Genomic DNA, 20,752 nt, shown 5'->3' with positions numbered 1-20,752 from the left:
CTGCTGTTTCATACACATCTAATGATAGTTGCTAATCTAACCCTCACAGCAACCCCAAACTTTTGTTGAAACATTATTTAGTATGTTTATTAAGCAGTTTCCTCGTGAAAACGGTGCCTGGTCTCACAGTGTAGCTGGTTTCAGGTTTTACTATCCTCGTGGGGACATTTGACTCTCTCTCTCTCTCTCTCTCCTCCCTCTCTCTCTCTCTCTCTCTCACGCATTTCGCATTTGACGTCTCTGAAAGTCATCTCATGCCCGCAACAAAGCTAAAGAAGCATCTCAAGAACATTTGAGTTAGTGCAGCATGTCCAGATAGCGTCTCTCCCGCGCGTCGGTAGGTGGGCAGCGCGAGGCGTGTCTGCAGCGCGTTTCTCCTCACCACTCCCATTTACCGGCGGCTGAACTGCAGAAACAGCGCTTCATTTATAACGCACGCAGCTCAATAGACGTCTGGAGGAGAGGAAAGAAACGCTTCTCTCATCGGAGAGTCTCTCACCCGGAGGACGGGAATAATTCATCTGTGGGCGGTTGCGCATGACTTGGGATAATGTTTGGATATACTGGAGCACAGGCGAGGACTTCCAGTGATCGCGTGGATTAGGTGACTTTGATCCATTTGTGCAGAACAACTATGTTTGCGTGCGTATGGCTCGCTTTCCAGCGCCGTTTCAGTGGTTCACTGTGATGTGGATACTTGTCAAGGACATCGTGCGTAATAAATGAGCCGTTCCGGAGAGCGACGGCGATGCATCAGAGCTCTGGAAAACACTCTCGTAGCGCTATTGTGATCGCGCTCGGTGGACGATGATCTTCGGCTGTCAACTCGTCTGAGAGTTCCGTCGGCTATAGGATCCGCCGGACCCGTCTGAAGAGCAAAGTTAAGCCCGAGATCGGAAAACAAGGTAGGCTTTTCAAAACCCACTGTATAAAGGGCGCTGTATGTGGGTGCGCGGTCTAAATGGGGCATATTGTCACACGCAAGACTTTGGTTCAGTGTATCCGTGACCTTTTCAGCGGGTAATGGATGAGAGATGTGCTTGATCTGTCTTTTACGGAGGCATGCGAGAAAAATGAGAGGTTGTTCGATGGATAGCATCGATCTGGTGCGTGCGAGGAAAATTATGTGGAGGTATTAACGCTTGTGCCTTTATGCTTTTCTAAAATGCGATTTTCGCTCAGATGATTAGTTTGTGAAGTGTTTTCGCTTCAGTTTCCGAGTGAATTTTCGTAGTGTAATGAAAAAGAGAAGAGTTTGAAGGGATCGAGCCGGTTTCAGGACCACGGACAGCTCCCAATACTGTTAGAGACGCGAGGGAAAGTCTTCTCGAGCCTGTGGCTGTGAAATGCATATGCATTTTTAGTTTAATTGAGGTATTTTAAGAGTGTGCATGGGGGTGTGATGAGATTGTGTCGGTTTGAAGTCAAATTAAGGTGTGAATGCCAATCAGGCATTTGTCAACGCTTGGGTCGACTTGTGTTGTGCATGAAGAGGTGCTGTGAAATGTTTAATTAATCGGTCTGTCACACTGTACTTTTCTTTTTCTGTCTCACACACCTAGACTAACACACAAAGAGCGAGTGAGGAAAAGAGAGAACGCTGGGTAAAATGATTCTGAAGGTCATATTTGACAGAAATCTTACATTCTCAGGAACTGTGACCCTGAACTAGCACTGCTTTGCTCTGTTGCCATGTGACAGACAGCAGTGCTGCTGCTGTGCATCCCAATACTGCTATTCCTCTCAGCCAAAAATAGATTGGCTGGCAAGTGGAGAATCACCAGTGGTGACTGCCATTATTAGATATGAATCACAATGTGATTTCCAAAAATGAACTGATTAGAATCCATTATTGGTAGACTGGTCTCTCTGTGTCCAGTAATTGGTATGCCACTGTGTGCCACACCTAGTGGATGTCTGATATCCTGTGGAAATGTTTGTAATTACTGCCCTTTTAGTGTGTGTTTGTGTGTCTGTGCGAGATTGTGAGACGAGAACTTTCCCTTTAATCTCTGTCAGAGAACAAAACAATATGAGCAACTAAAGCCAAACAGTTATCTGTGTAAGCAAATATTCAAATATTCAAGTTCACTGGCTAAAATATATTATTTTGAAAATAATAATAAAATGTCAAATAATATTCAAAATAATAAAAAAACATAAAATAAGAAATAATATATACATTTATCAATAAATTAATAAAGTTTTAGACATTTTATATATATATACAACAGTTCTTTCTGGTCCTTGAATCTGATTGGCTGATAAGAGTGCGATATTAGAGTGATATCAGAACTCCAACAGCCGTTTCACTGTTTGTAATTGTATCACTCCGCTTGCGATACTTCTTACAGTGAGTGTCATGGCGGACACTCAAATCCAGTATCATTTTATAAATAGTACTGATTTTGCGTCACAGAATGTAGTTTTAAGAGGTTTTCAGGCGAGAATGTACTTGTTTATAGTTCAAATATGCCATTTGTTAATAAAGATAAGGTCTATTTGAAAATTTGCTTTGAGGTTTTCAGACATGTGAGCTCCAGATCGTCTGCGGTCATGAATCTGCCCGATATAGCGACTCACCTCGGCCAGATCTTCTGGAATTTACCGCTGGTCTCATTAATCTATTATTTGTTCCAGAAAAGATAGTTTTGGCAAAATCTCATGTTTATGTAAACTCAATGCTATATATGAGAGCGCTGCCTTTGTACTTTTGACTGAATTGCCTAGCAATTTTTTGATGGCTGTTGTTGTTGCTTATTAATTATTATTATTAAATAAATAATATTTTATATAAATAATAGTATTTAATAATAGTGTTTAGTATTGAGAAACGGTGCATGTTCGTGATAGTGATTTTAGTTACATTGTTCCGCCAAGAAGACAAGGTTTTTATGAGCGAGTCAGCAGTAAAGACTTTTACTTTAAAAAACGCTATAAACGGAGGTTATTTTTAGTTTTAACAACAGCTTGACACAGTGAAAAAATGCACTGAGCAGCAAAATCACCTTTAACATATGAAAGGATATTTATGTTACGTCAAATATAATGCTTTCCTCTGCAGATATTCAAACTAGTGTTTATTGTGAAATTAGATTGATCTGAAGAATGAATGCAGGTAATCACACTCGCTTAGTCCATCTCTCTCACACAATATCTACTATACATAATATAATGCTTTTAATACAGTAATACAGTAAGCTTTCACTGAGGCAACTAAACATTCCTTCGTTTCTAGTTCTAAAGTGGTGTTTTGGAATTAGTAACGGAGGCTTGGGCTCAGCTGTTAAACTGTCAAACTTTGATTTGAATCCATGGCAGAAGGAAGTAGTTCTGCACAAAAGAGGGATTTTAAAGACACTCCATTGTTTTGTTGTTTATGTATTTACACTCTTGTGCCGTCAAACTGTTGTATAAATGCAATATCACACGAGTAGACGTGAGATATGGCTGTATATCAGCATGGCTGTGATTACCTACGGCCAAATCACAGTCGTGCCGATAAACAGCCATATCTCACGTATACTCATGTGATATTGCTTATATATATATATATATATATATATATATATACACTGTATATATTAATGTCAGATAAGCTTAAAAAGGCCATCCATACTGCAATATTCAAGTGAAAAAAATATTATTGAATTTATTTATACACTCTCAGTCATTGTGACTGTATTCTGCTACACCAACAAAAGTACTTTTGAGAGTTATAGGTCAGGTACAAATAGCTTCTAATGTAGCAATATTCACTTTTAAGAGCTAAATTATAATGTTTTTACTTAAAATTCATAAAAGGTTTCAATTAAACCATCCACCCACATGTTTATCTTAGATACATTAGCATTATTTGAGATCAGAGAAGAAGCTCAGCTCATTCTATATTATACAGACACCCCTGCTTCACAGCACTTTATATACTTTGTTGGACAAAAATTTGCTGGCATCTACTTGATTATGACTAAGAGTCTTTGGATAAAATATGCTTTATTCTCATCAAGATCAGTTTGTACCAACATGTCAGTCTTTTGATCAAATGTCTAGCATTGCAGTCAATCTTTGCACATATTACAATTGACGGCCTTGCTTCTGGCAGCTTGGTTAAATTTGGAGCTTGAAAAAGGGGCACCAATGAATGCGTGCTTTCTACACATTTTCAATGTAGTTGTTGACATGTTTCGAGAACACGAGCTCTCTCTCTCTCTCTCTCTCTGTGTGTTTCTGTCTGCAGTCAGTCAGCTCCCGCAATATGACATGTCCACTCTGTCAGCTCTCTGGGAATTAGAGGGTGGGAGTCTATTACTCTGAATCTGGCAACCCTGAGGCAAAGCAAGCCCTCTTTCATGCCTCTGTCCTGGCTGGTGCCGTCCTGCAATCCTGTTTACGCAACCACCCGTACTCTTGGCCTGTTTGTGTGTGTGTGCTGCTGGGTAACTTACAGGATCATGAAGGCTGTGGATTTGTTCTTTGGATGTGGGTCAAAGACAGTGTGTTGATAATGCACAATGACACAACTAAGTTGTTAATAATAATCAAAACGAATCGCTCTCCTTGGCTACCAAATTTTGTCTAAACCTCCCTTGTCCTTCCAAACAAATGCACCGTGAGAGTTTATCCACACATACAACAGTCTGATGTCATTGCATATCAGCCTTCCTCTCTGTTGGGCTTTATTATTCATTCTCACCGCTCTCGTAGTCAGTAAAAATCTCTCTCGGTTCTTTCATCTCTAACTTTTCCTGAAGTGCAAGGATGTTAATCATGGTGTTCAGACCACACTTGCCATTATATGATCCTTTGATCATAGTTCTCTGTTAATCTTGCATCATTTGGATGTTATTTCTGTCCCCTCCCACCAAATAGCAGCTGTATGTCAGCTGGAGCAGTGCTGATTGCTGCAGTTGATTCATTCGGCTGATATTTGAAATTGCCTTTATTTATTTTTTTTATTTATTTTACTTTTTTATTATTATTATTAAAAGTGATATGATATTTTTCATTATAAAAATCAATATGATAACAATACAAATTATATGGTTTATATTAATTTAATGGTGTAATTATTAACAAATAAAATTTTCATTTATGCAATTATTCATGCAACTTAAATTAGACGATCAGAAGCAATTTGTCCTACCCAGGCTCATTGGAAATACATGCTTTTACTTACATTTCTGCAAAACTCAAAAAAACGTACATCACATATACAGCTTCATATGTATGGGTTTTCTAACGCAGTAGGTTTGCTCGGTTGCTCACCCAATATGACACTGCACTTGTGTGGTGCTCTAGTGTGAATCCCGTGAAACTACTGTTCAACAAAACAACTCAAACCCGCTTATAAGGATGATAAAATTGCATGGTTGCATCAGTGAATGCATTTTTATATTACTTTTGCATTCATTAACACTGTCTGGTAGGTAATAAAAACACAGCAATATGTGCCTGTACCAGCATAATGAAAATATGCCACGGTCACGTATTGAGCGTGCATTTTAGTGCCGTTCACTGGACATTTCACTTTGGAACTGCTGCGAAACATGCAATAAGGTACGTAATAACGGTGTTGCAGAAATGTCGCCACAAGCACATATTTCCATGAGCCTGGGTTGAATTCGTCATAGAGGCAACAATATTAGTTTAGGGATGTGGAGTGGTTCAATTATGCCAGAAAAGGTGTTTTCAGTTGCTTCTTGAAAGTTTTGATGGTCTCAACAGTTGGAAGCCCATTTCAAGAGGAGCAGAGAAAGTGAAGATTCTGGAAAATATATATTTTTTATTTTAACCCTTTTATTTTATCATTTGTTGTGTAAACATTTTTTAGTTTTTAGTTTTTGAGCAAGACATGCATCGCAGAGGCAGTGTGCATAATATGCATGTGAGCGTTCGAAAGCAGCTGCATGCAGATGCTGCAGAAAGAATGCCACTGTTACATTTCATATTTTAGCACTGATGTAATAGTGGTACTTTTGGCATCCCTACTATCACATAAAAGGTTTCTGGGTATACAGTGAAACGTGCTACTTACAGTCCATCCATCCATTCATTATCTCCTCTCCTGCTTTAACATCTTGTTCGTATTCCACAATATACGTCTTGCATTTATTCTGCCTGGGGGAGGCTTCCCTCCTGTCCTCGCACTTTCTTCTGCTGATCATTTGTTCATGCATCTGCAGTGTAAACAGTGCTCTCTTACTCAGCACTCTGGAAGAGGCTCTGGGAATGGTGAGCACTAATAGCTAATGCCTGTGGGTGGAACACATACTGTGTGTAATGTCAGTGCATCACGAGGCATGGCAGAGGGAAGGAAGGGTGGTTGTCTTTGAATGTCTACTCAGCTAAACACCAACCAATTATCTCAATCACTGTTGTGTGAACAGTACACAGGGTTGAGTGTTGGCAAGGAGGTAAAAATAGTCCTGTCTCAAACTTGTAACCATTGAGTGTGTGAGTAAACAGGTTTGTGTTGGAAACATCTGCCTTTATGTGCATTTGACCAAGTATTTAAACTGTAAAGGAGATGAGAACAGTGAGGAAAACAATGTAAAAACTCCTGTTAAGTCTTTGTTAATTAGTATTTTGAATCAAGATGCATTTACTTGAAGAGCAAAATGATGTAAGATATTAAGTCTTGTTTTCTAAAAAGAAGTAGCCTTTCATAATGTTCTTAGTTTTGCTTAAAACAAACAAACAAAAATAAAAAAAAAAATCTGCCAATGGAGTAAGAGCAATGATCTTAATTCAAAGGCAAAACAAGATTATTTTCTTGCCCCATTGGTGGTCCCAACCCCCCCCCCCCCCCCAACAAAAGTTTTTTTCAGAATACCAGTCTTAATATCTGAATTTTGACCTTTTTTTTTTTTCTTTTTTGGCAGTGATTAAAAACAACAACAACAACAAAAAAACAACAACAATGTTTACAGCATATGAAAGATGTAAAATGTAGTAATTGTTGTATTTACAAGTTCAAAAAAGTTTTACAGATGATAAAATGGTAGATTAAAGTCTTACAAATTTTTAAAGTCTAAATTTATATTTAATAAAAAACAACTTTTTATGAAATTTTCTTCTAGAAACAGTAGTAAAAAAACAAAATGCAACCGTGCAAATTTAGAACCCATTCCAACCCACAATAAAATAATTTTGCAAGGATTTTAGAAAAGAGCATGTATTTTTTTAATAAAACAATTTTTAACCATATTTTACTGTCAAATTACATTTATTCTGGAATTAATAATTTTTCCAACATATGGCAAGACAACCAATTACTATGCTCTTTTATTGCAAAACATTCCAAAGACATATTTATAGTGCAGGTTTGAGAAAGTGAGCATTTATTTGCTTGACAGTGTCTCTCCTCCATGTATTAGCAGTTTTCAGTGAGTTTATCATTGTCTGTCTGCCTCTGTGATCCGAAAACATTAAGCAAAGGCATGAAAGATTTGCCCAAGCTCTAACAAGATATCCTCATTTAGCTCGTTTATTAAAATATAATGACTTGTTTGAAGTTAATGTTCTGAAATCTTAATACAGAGGAGAAGCAAGCAACAATGCATGAATATCTTTATGAGCGTTACTACATGACTGGACGTGATTGGTTCTTCCGCAGAAATATTTACTTGCCGCCACAGTTTGCTCCGTATGTATCTAATAGAGAATTTTTCATAATGTCTGTATTATTCATACATCACATTGAGTTATTACACAAAACAATGCATTTGTGGGATGATAGTAGTAAACAAGAAAATGAAAGGTCAAACTTTCCATGCAATGCAAAACAAAAGTGACACAGGCCTAATGGAATATATCTGTTCTCACCGCCGAACATCTCATTTTACCCGGTGCATCAGTGAATTGGTTGTTTCTGGTTATGCTCAGTGCATATGTACATGATTTCTGCACCTCCTGCTGACATGCATCATGCTTGAAAAATAATGGTGATGTACTTGGCCTGATTGTTGGTGATATAGAGATGTTTATTAATGCATCATGCTACAGTAAGTGCGGTTGTGTGATAGACAGCTCTATTTGCAGAGACAGTGTGAATCCATCATCTCATAGTCCATCAACACAGGGTTTGCTATAAGCTGATTCAGAAGATGCCAAATGAGCATTATAGTGTGGGATTAAAGACAATTAGGATCCGGTTGCATGTCGATAGCTACAGTGTACAATACAGAATGTATCAAATTAACAATCATAAAGTGAACTCAAAATAAACCTTGCTTCAGTTTATCAATTGCATGCATTAACTTTATTCGACTGTCCAATGTGTTGACTAATGATGTTTTTACAGTGTATTTGAGGAAAAATAAGTTAAAATTGAACTTAAAATTCTGTGCAATGCTGTGGATCTTCATCAATCATGTGTTCACTGTAAACAAAAACAACAACAACAACAAATACAGTTTAAATGTATGTTGAATGATTGCAATGGTAAAGGCATTATGGGATGAAATGACAGTAACTTTCCCTTTTTTCTTTTCTCTTTTTACTTTTATTTATTTATTTATTTAATTTTTTTTCTGAATCTTAAACTTGCTTCATTTTGATCAATTTAGATTAATAAATTAATTAATACATGCATACATACATACACACATACATAAATAAATAAATAAATAAAAAGTCATTTTCATTTTCTTTTTTTTTTTTTTGTAAAATGAATGAAAGATTCTGTTGAAAGATGTATTTTCAAACTGTTGGCAATACAAAACATTTTCTGCCCCCTAAAAATTGACATTTAGAGAACATACTGAATTATATTCCCTTAATTTATTCCTTTAAATTTTCTTCACTTGGCCTCAAAAAAGTCTTTAAAAAGTCTTAAATCTGCAGCTCATTTATTGCTGATAGTTATGGCCTCAGATTCCGACAAACACGGCGTGCCGTAACAGCCTCTTCCCACAGGAAGGTTTGCCCAAAATAGCCAGTCAATCATCTTCTCAGCATTTGATTACCTCACTTCCTGTGTCAGTGCGGGAACATGTCCAGTGGCTAATGGATTTTAACTGCTGCGTTTCTTTGGCCTTCTTTACCTGTGACCCAAACACTGCAAGAGAGCTTCTGTCAGCTGCTTGCACTTGTCATTCTCTGCTTTTAGCATTTCTTTCTCCTCCATAGAGCATATGGCAGTTTATTTCATCTGCATTTGCTCTCGTCTGTCAGATGTGACTCATATTTACAAATTCATAATCATTCAGCAGGGAAGGCTGTCGGGAAATGAGCAGAAAGCATGGGCTTTATATGACTGATGATGCCAGATACAATGAAATGGCTTGTACGATGATAATTGATGATGATGTGGTGACTATGACAACAGCCGCGGTCATAATGATGATATTTAGATTATCTACAGACTACCGTAGTGCTATTATGAGTCAGAAAAGGTTTAGTTGGGTTGTCTTTTTGAAAAGGAGCCAGAGAAAAGCTCCTAATTTATACTCCATACTATCACAGAATAAACCAAGCCCACCGACAACTATAGTTGCCGCAGTTTATAGTTGTCATTTTCCGTTTGTAAGTAATTTTCTAGATGTTTCCCATGTTTGATGTCTCAATGACATGCAAGCTAACATCCAAATAAAGGATTTCAAGGGGGGAAAAAAAGTATTCACTTCCTTCCTGTCACATGAGGCTGTCAACTTCCTAATCCTATTTTCAGGAAGCATGGCAAAGGCAAACCCTCCCAAGGAAAGGTCATTTTCATGTTAGTAATAAGTATTTTTTGTTGACTTATATACATCTACATAATGGTCTCTATAATCATCCAAACAAAACAATTCTTACAAGAGATCTATAGTTTTTTGTATATAGTTGTATATAGTTGCCGATGGGCAAATGACTTGTAAGTACATATAACATATATAATGGGGAAATGGGGGTATTCTGTTGCTAGTATCATGCTACTCATGTTACCTTCTTGTTAAAAACAGCTTTTTAGCATCATGCTAGCATCATGCTAATCACATTAACAACTTGTTTAAAACATGTTAACATCATGATAGCAAAATGTTAATCATGCTAATTTTGTTTTAACATTTTCTTGTGTCAACATGTTGTTAGCATAATCCTAACACAATTAACATGTTGTTAGCATGTTGTTAACATGATGCTAAAATGATTAGAGTTACTATTAGTGCCTAGTGCCGAGTTTTCCCAGGGCAAGCACCACTCACATTTTCTTCAGAAAATGTACAGTGCCCACCACTAATATTGGCACCATTTGGTAAATTTACATTCCCATTCAAGTATATTCCCATTCATATTTACATTTTTTAGCACACCCGGCTGACTGGGAGCATGAACTTGTCCAGCCATGACTTCCTGTTCCACAGGATTATAAATGCAAACTGATTAAAAAATCTAAACCTGACTGCCTCTGTTAGAAATCTTAGAATGGGCCATGGTTGGATCTTCCATCAGGACAATAATCCAAAACAAACATCAAAATCAACACAAAAATGTGTCACTGAGCACAAAATGAAGCTTCTGCCATGGCCGTCCCAGTACTCTGACCTGAACCCTATAGAAAATGAGTGGGTGAACTGAAGAGAAGCAGCACCAACATGGAGCTGGGAATCTGAAGGATCTGGAGAGAATGGTCTCTGATCTCTTCTCAGGTGTTCTCCAAACTCTTCAGGCATTATAGGAGAAAACTCAGAGCTGTTATCTTGCACTCTCAGAAATAAAGGTACAAAAGCTGTCACTGGGGCGGTACCTTTTAGGTACAATTTTGTACCTATTAGGTTCAAATATAAACATTTTAAGTACTAATATGTACCTTTAAGGTACCAAAATGGTACCTTTTGAAAAGGTACCGCCCCAGTGACAGCTTTTGTACCTTTATTTCTGAGAGTGTGGGAAAAGGACAATGCAATAATTGGGTGCCAATAATTGTGGCCAACATGAACTAGAGAAAGCATTTACTTCACCATGAGATCCACCACACACACACACACACACACACTTTCAGTTGTTTTACTTCAGTGAGAGGTTAGAATTTTGTGAATTTTTTTAACGAAAGATCAAAAGAATAAACAATGCAGATTTATTTTCACAGCTGCCTTTGCTTATATTTACCAAGGGTGCCAATATTATTGGAGGACACTGTACATATTTATGTATTTTTATATATTTATTTTCATTTAAAATTTTGATACACAATGCCCTGTTTGGGCAGCTTAATGGTTGCAATTTGTTCTGCACTATGTTCCACCACTTTAAGACAAATGGATTTGTTGTTTGTTGTGCATTCATATTCAAGAGATTATAAGCTAGATGCAGCTTTTTTTGGGTTTGCATCGAATGTTCTTCGACTTTTATACATAATCAATTTGTTCATGAATAAAGATTGATCTGTTGAAAGCAATTATTTTGAGTTAGAAGCCAAATTTTGTCCTCCTATTCAAATTTGACATTGAAGGGGTGCGTACAACATATTTGCCCACCAGCAACTATAGTTGCCGCACATTCAAATATGATTTTCAAGAAAAAAAACTAAAACATGGGGAAAATAAATGCAGAACAGAACTAAATTTGGGCACAAATGGGTTAATTAGAAGTCACTAATGAGTCTTAAAGGGATAGTACACCCATACATTAATTTGCCATCATTTATTTGTTCCAACCCTGAGTTTCCTTCTTCTGTTGAACATAAAATAAGATATTTTAAAGAATGTTGGTCCCCATAGACTTCTATAATATGGCAAAAATACTATAGAAATCAATGGGGACCAGAAACTGTTTGATTTCCAACATTCTTCAAAACATCGTTCTACAGACGAAAGAAACTCGTACAACTTGAGGGTGCCTACATTCGGTTGAACGATCTATTTAAAGGAAAGGAAATGTGAAATTGGCTTTGTGTGTTGAACATGAAGTCGGTTGTAAAATAAAGAGAGATCCTGAAAAGTACGCCAAGTATTGAAAACAGATTTGCATGAGAATGAGACGCTGTTACGCTGGATGATTTGTCTGGCTGCTTTGCAACCATTTGATTATTAAAGCCATTAGGCAACACAGATGGCTGTTAGGTGAGAAGATCATTTGTATGTCGACATGTGCAGTTAAGTATTAATGTTTAAAGATGAATTAAAAATGCACCGATGTGGGCTTTCATTTACAGATTTCTTTCTTACTCGTTGTTTGTGTGCTTGTGTGTCAAATAGACTGACAGATATTGTTTCGGCTCATTACAAGCAGCTAATAGCGAGCTGCTCATGGTTTCATTGCTCCTCGAGACTCTCAAGGTGAAAGTGTCTTTTCATTGCTGGGTTGAGTTAATGGACCTACTTAACCTGGCCGTGTTTGAGCCGCGTCCTGCACAGAGGACAACATTCCCACAGTGCACATGTAGAGTTACTGGTTTAAGGCTTTCCAAGAGCATCTCCCAATGCTTCATGCTGCAATTGATGAAATAATTGTAAATAATTGGCTATAGGCTTAGGCTACATCTGCGTTAAAGGTATAGTCACCCAAAAATGAAAGTTTGCTGATGATTTTCACACCCTTAGGCCATCTGAGATGTGGATGTAACTTTTTTTTTTTTTTTTCTTGAGTAGAAAACAATGGTTACTGGCACTTTGAGAGTCAAAAAAGCACATACAGGCAACACAGAATTAATACCAGTGGCTCCTGTCGATATATTGAGGTCTTATGAAGCGAAACAATCAGTCTGTGCAAGAAACTGAACATTATTTACAACATCATTACCTGTAATACAGAGCCTCGGGCAAAAGGTCTGAAGCATGTTCATAATGTGATTTTCAGTTTCTTGAAACAGTGTTTTCATTTCAAACTGAAACATCAGAAAATGCTACAATTGGCTTGCTGTGCATGCATAAAATGTAATAAAAGCTCACTGAGATGATACCGAGAGACCAGATATAATAATATCCTCACACTGTTATTCTGGCATGACTATTTTATTAGCAAAACAACTATTAGATGTATAAAATGCAACTGTCATCATGTTTTGCTGCAGAGTCTGCAAGATCTTTGCAGGAACATAATATGAAGATTGTAGAAAGTAACCTGTTTCTTTAGCTTGTGAAAGTGAATGTGCTATAATAGGATATACAGATACACACATAGATATCAGTTGGTACAATATTTACTTAGTATATTTGGCTTTTTTTCCCAGTACAAATATATAAACATTCTTAAGCCAAAATACATTTACTTAACTGCTTGAGTAAACTGCTCAAAAAAACTGAGCACTTAATTTAGAATTTTTTTTTTTTTTTTCAGAAAACAATACTTAATATATTATGTCAAATAAGATATTAGGTCTTGTTTTCTGAAAAAAAAATAAATAAAATAAATACAATTAAATGAGCTTTTGCTTAGTTTGTTTTAACGAGAATAAATACCTGCCAGTGGGGCAAAACAAAATAATCCTGATTTCCATTTATTTTTCTTGCCCCATTAGCAGGATTTATTTATTCATTTTTTTTCTTGTTTTAATCATAAACTCATTTAATTTTGGTACATTTCATAAATTAGAAAACAAGATTTAGGGTCAGCTCAAACCCTCATTTTTGGCGTTAAAAATGTGATTTACTAAAATTTACAGTAGGCAGTTTACTGGTATTTGCGCCATTATTTAACTCCTTTTTGGCTCTGCTGATCAAATGCACTGTCTCGGTGTGAAAGGAAGGTCAAAACATAGAGAAATGTGTTTTCAAATGCATCTGGATGAGTTTAGACGTAACCTTACTCTGCACATTTTCAGTAGATTGTTATTGCTATTATTTGAAAGAACGATACTGTAAGAAATATGATTTCTAGTTTGTGCAAATGAATAACATATTCATACAATCATTATAGAGATTGCAGCGGCTCTTGGTTATTAAAGGAGAGTAAATGCAATAGCTTAGGGTGGTGCTCATCCATGACTGCCTTCCTTCTCTGAGCTATTGTATTAGCAGGATTCATTGTTCCCAGCTGGGCAGTTTAAATGTTACATTGGGCTTCACTTTCAAGCTATCATTGTCATTATTTATGATTCAGACTTTGTATTTCTTCTTTTAGCATTAGATCATCCACATTCAGAGAAGCAGGAACTCTTTTATCGCTAATACAATGTCCTGACATGACTGCAGACTTTACAAAAGAAAGATTTCCCACAACATTTCATAAGTCATACGAGTCAGCGAGTGCTGAAATCTCTTGTAAGCGGATTGGTCTTGGCAAATGTTTAGCGTCTGCCATGGACTTCTCTGTTACAGACCTAATGAACTCTGGCAACAGAGTAAATCAGTAAAAATCCTGACAGACGCTGCTGTAGGGAATACAACTAATTCTGTTTAGACATTAGTATCAAGGTCAACCGAACCAAGTCCCTTTCAGTTTAGTTAGACGAGCTGAATTACCAACCTGAACACACAGATAGAGTCTCACATAGAGAGATTTTTGTTTAGTTTATAACTTCCCCACCTGTTGCCTTTAGCTGCTAATCATATTAATCTCAAAATGACTGACGAAAATATTAATTGACAAAGGTTTTATTTTTATTTATTTAGTGCCCAAAATAAAAATGAGCTTCATTTCAATAATTAAGCAATTAAAAAAACAAACAAACAAGCAATGTTTTAGAAGGAAAGTGTAGAGCTTTTTCCTAGAGGATATATATTTCAATATATTTTTTAATATTAATATTAATTTCAATATTAAATTTGTTTAATAAAAATGTTGATGTTGAAAATCTATTTTTAATTAATTTTTTATGTTTTATATATGTGAATGAATAAATGTTTATATATTTTTGTAAATAATAATAATAATAATAATAATAATAATAATAATAATAATAATGATGATGATGATGATTATGATAATAATAACATTTTGTTCAAGTTTGGTCATGTTTTTATTATTCTGAACATTTTCTAAACTAAATTCTTTGTAACCAGCAAAACAGACTAAAATTATTGACATAATTATCTTTTTTTACTCTGACAGAATATTAACTTAATAAAACTGATTCAAATGCTTGACTATGACATTACGGCATATATAAAAATACTGAAGGAGTGCAGTTCCTGCTCTGGTATGGATTGCTTTACTTATGCTGAGCCACCACTTAAAAAAATTCAAAGCCCTAAAGGTTCCCTCAAATCTAGAAAAAGACACTCATATACTATTTAGCTGGTGACAGGAGAGACTAATGGAGCTCTCTTTCCTCTTCTGAGATGACTCTAACTCCAGGCAGAGAACTTCAGGTCCCTCACTGCCAATAACACTGCTGCCTGACTGACTTTCATTCTTAAAGGAACAGTTCACCCATAAACAAGATGTATATAGTTTCTGCTCAAAGGACCAGAAACAGCATAAAGCCACTGTAAAAGTAGTCCATACTACGTGTGCACTATATTATAGGACTTATGTAGCCATACGGTTTGATAGAAGCAGTGAAGGGAAAGTCACACTTCAAAAGAATTGTGCTTAATTGTACTGAATGCACACTTATTGTGTACTTTCAAAAAAAAAAAAAAAAAAAAAAAATATATATATATATATATTAAAGAAGAAAGAAGTAGATATTTAAAAAGTGCACTCTGCAAATAATATAAAATGAAACGTTTTAATAGTATTTTGTCATGTTTTACAGAAGTACACTTATTTTGATGTTTGACTAACATACTAAAACACATGTACATTACTGTATTGTGTTGTTGCACATTGCATTTGGAATTAGTATATTGTAAATGTACTAAATTGCAACTACAAGGTCCAATATAAATGACATTAAAGTATATTTTAGTTGATCATAAATGTTTGTCAGTGCATTGAGCAGTAACTTTAACCAAATTTCAAAGACAATAGAAGCAATTATGCAATATAAAATATAGTACACATAATACATGTAAAGATGTACTGAAGTCCTACTTAAGTTGGTCAAAAAAGTTCAAGCAGTTGCATTTAACATAAATTTGAACTATAATACATTTTCATTTGATCGTAAATAACATGCATTCATGTGTCTGAAAACATTACATTCAGTTCTCATTTAAATATATTATTTCAAAGTACATTGTTTCTGTAATACTCTTTCTGCTAAAGCGTACTTTTTTCATAAGGAATAGCACATACTGTAATTCATGTGAACTATGGTCGCAATGAACATAAATTCTCTCGTGTCACAGAATTGGAACGACATAAGGGTATTTAAATTTTTTTTTCAGGTGAACCGTTCCTTTAATCTCACATTTGCGCTTCGCTCTGCGCAGACATGCAGTGATCACTGATCTCCTCGTCTCTGTCCTCGCAAAATTCTGGAAAGAGCAGATTAGAACAGGAACTTTCACTTCTTTGAACTTCATTGTCTCGTCTCCATCCTTATTAAAGCACATGCGGTTCATTTAGTCAGTATCCCTAACACATAAAATCACTTTTAATCAAGCCAAGTCATTATAGAGTTATTAAACTTTGAATGCACCCAGTAGTAAATTATTACTGCTTTCATTATCTTCTATATCAATTTGTGCATTCTGCTAATATCTGTGAATAATTTTAATACCCCTCAAAATGATCGTCCTGAGTGATATTCTCAAGTAATTAACTGTGACTTTTAAAGGCCTCTTTAGTCTGATCAAATGTCTAACGCCCGCTCTCAGACCTGTAACGCTCACACTGTGTGACTGCAGTGTTAGAAATGCAGATATTAATATGTGTGTATGAGTACACAAGGTGAAGAAAGAGACCACGAATGAACATTTGCTGTATGAATTAAAGGTGGTAACCTAATTTAAGCATTGGTTATACTGTTTTTTTTTATTTTTATATCTGTCTTGTAAACTAAATGTTGTGAAGTTTATGTATATAATTAATTATATTTTTAGTTTATATATACAGTATATACAGTATATATACACAGTAAAACCAACAACGACACTTCCCAAACAAATACATATAGTAAACAAAAGGATAAAAACGACAGATCATGTCCATGTTTTTGCCACAAAATTACGCTTTATTATAAGCACATACTCTATCTCTCCCGCTCTCTCTCCCTCACAGACCGCACATACATAACAGTTACAGTTTACACACACGCTAACATACATCGCGCTAATGTTGTTAGCGCTACTCTGACAATTTTATCAGTAAACAACTTAAAAACTACATGATTTCTCACAAGTGAGGTAACAACAACGGCGCTGTTCGTGAACAAAAGGAACTAAGTTTCACTAAAACTAGAGACATTGCTGCCGAACACTATTGAGAGACGCACAGAGGTAATTCTCTCTCTCTCTCTCTTATAACTTAGTTATTAACTGTATTAACTGCATTAGTCTGTTATTAACGGCTCAAGCCTCGTTACTAGGTTAAAAATGATGTTTTGGAATTAGCAACGGAGGCGTTGGATGAGATGCGAAAGAAATAATCCTACTCACAATAGCGATTTAAGTAGAAATAACGGACGAATACCTTGGAATATACGGCCCGTCGTCAATTATTCCTTACACACACACACACACACATTAATGAATCTGTCAATCAGTTAATCAATCAGACTATCTGACTTAAAAAATATACCTTGAAAAATAACAATATTCAATATAATTTTTGATACCATAGTGAAAAATTGCCAAAACATTAAGGGCATAAAATTTGAACAGTATCTTAATTTACTTTTGACCATATTCAAAGTATTTTCTTTTCAACTGAAACTCTTTTATCTGAGATTCCTCAGTTCCAATGGCTCTAATAATAATAATAATAATAATAAAAATAAATGTATTATTATTATTATACAACTGTATTATAAAACAAACACAAAACTTTTCCTAATAAGTATATGAATTATTTTACAGTGCATTCAAATAGTAAAATTACATATAAAGTACATAAAGTAGTAAAATTACAACATTAATGTTTTAATATCTTCATTTGCAAACTCTCAAGCTTTTATTTGGGCGGAAAGTTTTGGTGGCATCAGGTTTACAAATGCTTTACATTACAAATCTAGTGAAGTGCTGTGATCATCAGTCCACAAAAATTACAGAAGTTATGCAAATTATGATAATAAAGCATAATTGGTGCATGTTGGGTTCCCAAATGCACATTAATTCACAAAGCCGGTATCTGTGCATCAATACTGTGGACAATGAGTATTGAAATATTTTAGTATCAATATCTATTGAAAAATCGAAACAACACTTTATAGACATGATTTTGTTATATAAAAGGCATTGGAGATTGAATTTCCAACAAAAATAACTGTATGATGTTATTGATATGATATATGTATATATGTATATATATATATATATATATATATATATATATATATATATATATATATATATATATATATATATATATATATCATTACTGTAATATAAAGTTACTCATACAGTATCATGCCTATTCTGAATATTCTTGCCCAAACATTCAGAAAATGTGAATAAAAAGTGTCTGGACCTGCTCATGAGAGAGAATGTGTGTGTGTGTGTGTGTGTGTGTGTGTGCGTTTTGTGACAATTGAGGACATAAATTTGTATAATGACAAGGGTGTGACAGGTATTACAAGGAGTAGGTGACTTATGAGGACATTTCCCCATGTCCCCATTTTTCAAAAATCTTATAAATCATACAGAATTAGTTTTTTTGAGAAAGTAAAAATGCAAAAAGTCTCCTGTAAGGAGTAGGTTTAGGTGTAGGGTTGGTGTAGGGCAATAGCACATACAGTTTGTACAGAACCATTACGCCTATGGGATGTCCCCACTTTTCACAAAAACAAACGTGTGTGTGTGTGTGCGCGCGCACTGTGTGTTTTATCCTCTGTAATTTGGCACTTGATATATTCCCTATAAAAGGGCTGCTCATGAATTTTTCATTCAGGATGCAGCGTGGCATGCTGGGTGATGATGCTAGGCAGAGTGCTAGCGTGGCATGGCAAAACCGCCTTTAAACGCTAATTGCTACGATTGATCAAAGCATTGATCCGTTATTGCTTATATTTTCTGAGTCCTCCAGGCTCAAGGCTCTTAATGTGGCCTTTCTCCAGCACTTCTTCAGATCATAACATTAGCAAACTGAGCTCCCATACAAGGCCCTCAATGCATATTACATCTAATTGGTGCTTGATACAGAGGCACACACACACACACACACACACACACACACACACACACACACACGCACACACGCAGTCCTGTGTTACTCGTTCAAAAATAGCAGGCCTAAGCATCAGCAAACTCGGCGGCCTGGTGAATGTTTGATTTGCGTGTGAGCATTTGGCGTTTGGAGGAGACGCACACAGGCGGAGGTCTGATCGATCAGCGGTGCCGCAGCAGACGCAGGCCTGTGGAAGTGAGATTGGAGCTTTGCTCCAGTGATTAGATTGCTGTCGGACCGCCTCATGTTCACACACACAGAGAAGTGACACGTGCACCTCTGGCCCCCTGATCTACTCAATATTCAGCACATTACTTCAGTACAGTACACTGCGGTGCCATGACTTGTATATTCTAGGCAATATACACTGAACAAAATTGTAACCGCAACACTTTTGTTTTTGCCCCCATTTTTCATGAACTGAACTCAAAGCTCTAAGACTTTTTCTGTGTACACAAAAGGCCTATTTCTCTCAAATATTGTTCACAAATCTGTCTAAATCTGTGTTAGTGAGCACTTCTCCTTTGCCGAGATACTCCATCCACCTCACAGGTGTGGCATATCAAGATGCTGATTAGACAGCATGATTATTGCACAGGTGTGTCTTAGGCTGGCCACAATAAAAGGCCGCTCTAAAATGTGCAGTTTTATCACACAGCACAATGCCACAGATGTCGTAAGTTTTGAGGGAGCGTGCAATTGGCATGCTGACTGCAGGAATGTCCACAAGAGCTGTTGCCCGTGAATTGAATGTTCATTTCTCTACATAAGCCATCTCCAAAGGCGTTTCAGAGAATTTGGCAGTACATCCAACCGGCCTCACAACCGCAGAACACGTGTAACCACATCAGCCCAGGACCTCCACATCCAGCATCTTCACCTCCAAGATCGTCTGAGACCAGCCACTCAGACAGCTGCTGCAACAATCGGTTTGCATAACCAAACAATTTCTGCACAAACTGTCAGAAACCGTCTCAGGGAAGCTCATCTGCATGCTCGTCGTCCTCATTGGGGTCTCGACCTGACTGCAGTTCGTCGTCGTAACCGACTTGAGTGGACAAATGCTCACATTCGATGGCGTCTGACACTTTGGAGAGGTGTTCTCTTCACGGATGAATCCCGGTTTTCACTGTACAGGGCAGATGGCAGACAGCGTGTATGGCGTCGTGTGGGTGAGCGGTTTGCTGATGTCAGCGTTGTGCATCGAGTGGCCCATGGTGGCGGTGGGGTTATGGTATGGGCAGGCGTATGTTATGGACAACGAACACAGGTTAATTTTATTGATGGCATTTTGCACGCACAGAGATACCGTGACGAGATCCTGAGGCCCATTGTTGTGCCATTCATCCACGACCATCACCTCATGTTGCAGCATGATAATGCACGGCCCCATGTTGCAAGGATCTGTACACAATTCCTGGAAGCTGAAAACATCCCAGTTCTTATATGGCCAGCATACTCACCGGACATGTCACCCATTGAGCATGTTTGGGATGCTCTGGATCGGCGTATACGACAGCGTGTCCAGTTCCTGCCAATATCCAGCAACTTCGCACAGCCATTGAAGAAGAGTGGACCAACATTACACAGGCCACAATCAACAACCTGATCAACTCTGTGT

The 20,752-nt window shown here is 36.6% G+C and overlaps 1 protein-coding gene across 2 annotated transcripts in view; it reads left to right on the top strand.

Moving 5' to 3' along the window:
- The first annotated feature begins 264 nt into the window (after nt 1–264).
- The window catches only part of si:cabz01090165.1 (uncharacterized protein LOC100333421 homolog), a 175,846-nt gene continuing 155,358 nt past the window's right edge, over nt 265–20,752 (top strand). For both annotated transcript variants that reach the window (XM_058752334.1, XM_058752335.1), the window contains exon 1: nt 265–905. The gene's annotated coding sequence lies outside the window, so the exon portion shown is untranslated. The remainder of the gene's footprint in view (nt 906–20,752) is intronic.

This window comes from Onychostoma macrolepis, chromosome 18 (genome assembly GCF_012432095.1).
Source record: "Onychostoma macrolepis isolate SWU-2019 chromosome 18, ASM1243209v1, whole genome shotgun sequence".
In the NCBI taxonomy this organism is placed as follows: domain Eukaryota; kingdom Metazoa; phylum Chordata; class Actinopteri; order Cypriniformes; family Cyprinidae; genus Onychostoma; species Onychostoma macrolepis.
Note: the sequence above shows the minus strand (reverse complement) of the source record. Positions and strands in the feature narration are given on the sequence as shown.